The sequence below is a fragment of the Arachis ipaensis genome, chromosome B1 (assembly GCF_059453495.1).
Source record: "Arachis ipaensis isolate K30076 ecotype BB chromosome B1, ASM5945349v1, whole genome shotgun sequence".
Lineage (NCBI taxonomy): Eukaryota > Viridiplantae > Streptophyta > Magnoliopsida > Fabales > Fabaceae > Arachis > Arachis ipaensis.
The window spans coordinates 130,264,858-130,270,614 of NC_142436.1; the positions used below are offsets into that span (position 1 = coordinate 130,264,858).

Here is a 5,757-nt window from a genome sequence, read left to right on the forward strand (position 1 = left end):
CCTATCATGCCTTTATACCTAGTTTCATCAATATCTTTTTCAGTTTCATCCTTATCTAACCGAGAGTTTGGATGCATGGGAGTGCCCATAGGTTTGGTGTAACACCCTCACTATCAGAATGTCACGCTTCCGGCTGTGCCACTCTGATAGCAAGTAGTATTACGATGACTTCATATACTCAATAATAAAATATGAGCCTTTTACTCGAAACCATATCGCTAATTTCTTTGAAAAATAAAAAGAAATACTTTTAAGTAAAAAAATAACAAACAAGCAAATAAACTAGAACTCAATCACATTACTCATATACATATATACGTACTAGACTCCTTATACAAGTATTTACAAATAAACATACATGCATTTTATTACAAACAGGTTTCCTATCCCTCTTACAACAATATTATTAATGGCGAGGGAAGAATAATATCTAAACTAAAACATTGTATAAGCAAAATGCAATGAACCTCTTCGTAAGCTTCTTCCTCCATTTCCTGAAAAGATAAAGTTGTAGAGAGGTGAGAACCTAACCACACGGTCTTACCACGTAGTTTTAGAATTGTCATAATAAGATATTTAAATAGAAATCTATCTTCAAGCTCAGTGATTATCGTTCGTCCTATGAATCTTTTAAAAAACAACGACTAGTCATTCAAAAACCCTATTTGAAAATCAATATTTAAATATCCAGAAATCCAAAACCTTTCTTTTCTTATAAGAAAATCTTAATCAGTTTCTTAGACTGTATGAATGATCAACCTGTTCCAAGCATAGGTTCATTAAGTCTATGCTGAACCAACTTGATTTTTCATACTTAACTAAAACCTCAGTCAAAAAACCAACCACGAAATCAACCAACACAATCATCAATTCAGCACCAAAACTCAATCTCAGAAGTAGCACACCAGAACAAACACAGGCAAAGACAAGGAAAGCACATGTTTAGATAGCAGTTATAGCAAATAGCTCAGGTAGCAGTTAATAACAGTTTAACAATTAAGCAAACCAAAGCAAATTCAAACTCAAGCAAAGTATACAAATGCATATGATGCATACAAATGCATATGATGCATGCCTGTACTATGGCTAATGAGCTCATCTGTCGGTTATACAGCCAACCCGACATGTCCTGGTAGCTAACCATTGGATAAAACACCAAACACAGAGCAAGTGGGACCTCGCCTCAACACTTGCATCTTACCCGTGTACCCGGAACAGGGGACAACTTCACACTGCCTCTTACCCAGGTGGTGTTACAGTTCTCAACCCGGAGCAAGCAGTGATAGAAGTCAACCCTTGCATCTTACCCGATGTCTCAAACTCTTATCCGGAGCAAGTGGATTGTAACACCCTAACTACCAAAGCTCACGCTTCCGGCTGCACGACTTTGATAGCTCGAACATTACGACGACACTTATACTATTTAATACTAAAATATGAGCCTGTTTGAAACTTTAAAACCGCAATACCGATCCAAAAATACTTTCATTCGATAACGTACATCTATAGATACCATACAACATACAAAACCCATAAAGAGTACATCCATATATATATATATATATATATATATATATATAAATAAATAATATTAAAAGCATTAACCAATACGATCCCTATCCCTCTGACAAAATATATCAAGATAAAGGCGAGGGTATAATAAATAATCTAAAGCAATACAGAGCATCTCAACAACAATTAAATAAGCTCTTCGTAACTTCTGCGCCCATATCCTGAAAGGGGAAAAATATAGGGGGGTGAGAACATCATCCTCGAAAGGGTTCTCAGTAGAGGGTTTTTGGGAATTACTGTAATAGGATACGTGAAGATAAACCGTACCAGTGATTAATAACTGTCTTATGCCTCTTTTCAAAAACAACAGTTTTCAATAAAAGTAAAGTCGGAAATCTTTTCTGAAAGAGGAACCGTTCAATTCTCAAAAACATCAAAAGCCTTTCAAAAAGGTTTATCTATGTTGAACCAAAATAGCCTTTCATATTTTTCCAAACCAAAAACACAAAACCGAAAGCCAACCATCAGTCCATTTCAATTCAACCACGGCCCTAGGCCCAAACAATCCAATCCAACAACCAATCACCACAATCCAACAGAGTCCCAGATGCAAACACAGATAGGAAGTTCAAGCACAAACAAACAGTTATTACAAGTAGAACAGTTAGCAATTAATCACATACGCAAACCAAGTATAATATGCACACCCAACCAATGTCACATAAATGCATATGATGCATGCCTGTCCCTAGTGGTTGATGATATCATCTGTCGGTTATAGAGCCAACCCGACAAGTCCTGGTAGCTAACCATTGGACTGTCCCTCTGTCGTGTCTCCCCAACTCGAGTTATACTCAATATAAACTTGATCATAATCATGATCCATATCCATCACCCTCACTGGTGAATATTTATGGGGGTGAGCTCGTCCGGGAATTTCACAGTGCCCGACCACCCTGACGACATAGGGTAAAAAGAGCTTCGAGTCTCAACCTGGAGCACGTGGTGGCTAGCCACTGCTTCCTCCCAGGGAAACTCTTATCTCCGATAGTGGAAGTGCAACATCACAACTTATCAATATCTCAGCATAAATGCTTTCATTCTCAATCATGGATCAACATCCATCTCAGCCATCCGGCTCACAGTTCAATCCAGAACCAGCCAATATTCATAATCATACACAGCCATTCCGGCTCACAACAAAACAACACTTCCACATTCAAAATCATCAAATTCATGAAATCGGCATTTAAGCCATAAAATCATTTTTTCAATTCATTTCACTTTGAAATCAAGTTTCAACTCTTTTCAGCCTTGGCTTTAAAGATCTCATTCTCAAATTATCTCAGGCTCATACACCACTTTTACTCAAGGAAAATTTCCTTTTTAAAACAAGCCACTCTCGGCTTCCTCTTTCCAAAACTTCCAAAACCATGGAAAGTTAAAGATTCCTTTTGAAACATTCGAAATCACCCATCCAACAATGGGATTTTATAATAAAAGTTCCTTGGCAGAGTCTCAAGTCTTTAGGGGAGAATAGCATAACTCATTTAACCAAATTCATTTAAAATCATTAAAACCTTGGCTTTTCGATTTGAGTAATAAAATAAGATCTAAGCCAAACCGAGTCACGTAATCATTTACTTCCTTCAAAGCCGTTTCCTTTACTTAGGCAAAACCAACTTCAACCTCCATGATAAATTCTAAAGCGTTTCAATTGTTCAAAAATTGTTTTAGTCTTGCAAGAATTCAGAATTTAAAGAGTACTTAAAACATTTCTCAAAACATTTCAAAATGAAACTTGTCAATAGACATCCAGGTTCTTTCAAAGTCACTGAAACTCCTCTAATTGAAACCCTCAAGTTAAATTCAAAGGCATTGCCCTTGTCACATTTAAAACAGCTTTAAAACATAAGTTTCATCTAAATAACTTTCTCCTGAAAGAGATACAATGCCTTTCTTACGAAGCAAGACTAAATCACAATTTCCTCTTTAATAATTCATTTCAAAAGCATGAATCATCCTTTTCTTGATAATTCAAATAAAATAGTAGAAGTCTTTAACTCATCATTTTTCCAAACAACATTTCAATAAAGACTCGGATTTTATAGAAATTCCGGCAGCATCTCCCCTAAAACTTGGACTTTGCCACACGGTTCGGGTCCCAACAAAACCATTCCACAATCCTTTTCAATAGCCCAAAATCCAAAATCAATTCAAGGCAAGCCAAATCCAACAGTCATCTCAATCCCATATCTTAAGGAAACCATTTCAAAAATCAAATCATTATCAGCCGAATAAACTCATTTCTAATGCTTTAAAGAGACGGTTCAGCAACAGTCATTTATCAAACCAGATCATTAAAGCAAGCCAGGCTGAATTCAAGAGTGTATTCTATTTTTCACATTCTCAAGAAAATCCATTCAACTCAAATCGATTTCCAACGAATTAAACTCGATCTCAAAGCTTTAAAAGAATCAACTTCAAAAGCATTTCGTTTCACGAAACCACACAACAGTCCAGTCAAACAAACACCCATAATCATACAAAACAACTAAACAATACATAGGACAGATACAATCACCAAATACACATCCTCACATCAGTACCCATATGTAATAATTCCAATAATAAACTATAGTTTTCGGAAAGCGCCCCTACATCAAAACGCAATTCCATAACCCAAACGCCTCACAGAGTCCTTTCCGCCTCAACCCGAAATCAACAATCGAAATCCTGGCAACCAAAACCTCGGTTCCAAGCCACTTTCGCAACAGTCTCAACAACTCTAATCGCAACATACAACAACCGAAACTCAATCATATAGCAATTAACGCCGCAAAACGTCAGTGTATGATAATAAAACAGCGATTAAAGGACTCTTCCAAACAAAACGCTTACCGAACTCGAGGGAACCAAGTAGCGGCTGCACCAGTGGTGGATTCCGGCAACACCAACTTCACAACCGGTGACCAGAACGATGGTAACTCGCGGTAAATTCCTGACACAACCAGCCTTAGCAACAACTCTCATGGCCCATGGAGAAATTAACAGGTAAAGAAGCTGAAGCAGGGTTAGAGCTTACCATCATAGAAGACTCAGCGGCTATTTTCGACAGCAGAGGTGGCGCCATCGAGGTTTTCCAGCGGCCAAAACAATAGCAACATCACTAACCCAAAACAGAGCAGAATCTGAATGAGTGGCAAAACCCCAGGACAGTTCCGGCGACACAACAGTAGCATATGGTGAGCCCAGCAGCTCCGGTGATGGATCTTCGGTGATGGTGGAGGAAGGCGGCAACTCTCCACAGCGGCGAGCCCAGCCTCACGGCGGCGACGGCAACCCCGCAGCGGCTCCTTTTTTGCGCACCCTCTCTCTTTGTGCGTGTGGTCAGCAGCGGTGGTAGGGATGGGTTCGACGGTGGAAACCCGACGAAACCAGCGGCGCTGTGCCTCCTCCACGCTCGCGAGCTCGATAGCGGCGATGTAGGGAGGGCGACGGCAGCGACACGGCGTGGGCGCGGTTGCGACGAAGGCGCGGCGGCCCCCAAGCCCGCGACAGCCATCACTCGCGGACCAACCCTCTCCTCGGTTCCGCTCTCCCTGGCGACGGCGCCGATGGTGCGGCGGTGGCGGGCTGAACTGGAGCGCGATCGGCGGCTCGTGGTGAGTTGTAGTGAGGACGATGGCGGCGTGGGTGAAGCCCCCTCTCTTTCCCTCAGCTCTCTCAGAAGTTCTCCTCCCCTGTTTTATCTGTGTGCTTTTTCGTTTTGGGGGGGGGGGGAGAAAGGGGCTTGCGGCTGCTGCTGCAGCTTCTGATGGGAAACGATAACGGGTTAGGGTTTTTTGGGTTAGGGTTTCATTTTCAAAAATCAGGGTTATGTGCATTTTAGTAATTTCACTTAAAATTGGGGATAATATGGTAATTGAACCCCAAATTAAATCTAACACTAGATGTATATAGAAAATATTATTTGCTCATCAATTTTTACAAATTACTTTCAATAAAATGCCCAAATCAAATAATTAGAGATAATATACTTAATTTCTTCATTTTCCAAAATAGCAGTATTAATATTTAAAATATTAATTATTTAATCCAAACCATATAGAAATCCTTATTATTTCATAACTATCAACCTTATATTTTAAATATAGAAAATAATCCAATAACTATAAAATTGGATAATAATCATAACTTATCTCAAATCCAATAAATCAAAACTTGCCTTAATTATCTTTAATA

General features: G+C 39.3%; 1 pseudogene; it reads right to left on the reverse strand.

Annotated features, from left to right (window-relative positions):
* Positions 1-4,599: 4,599 nt before the first annotated feature.
* On the reverse strand, positions 4,600-5,399 carry LOC148578372 (uncharacterized; annotated as a pseudogene).
* Positions 5,400-5,757: the final 358 nt, after the last annotated feature.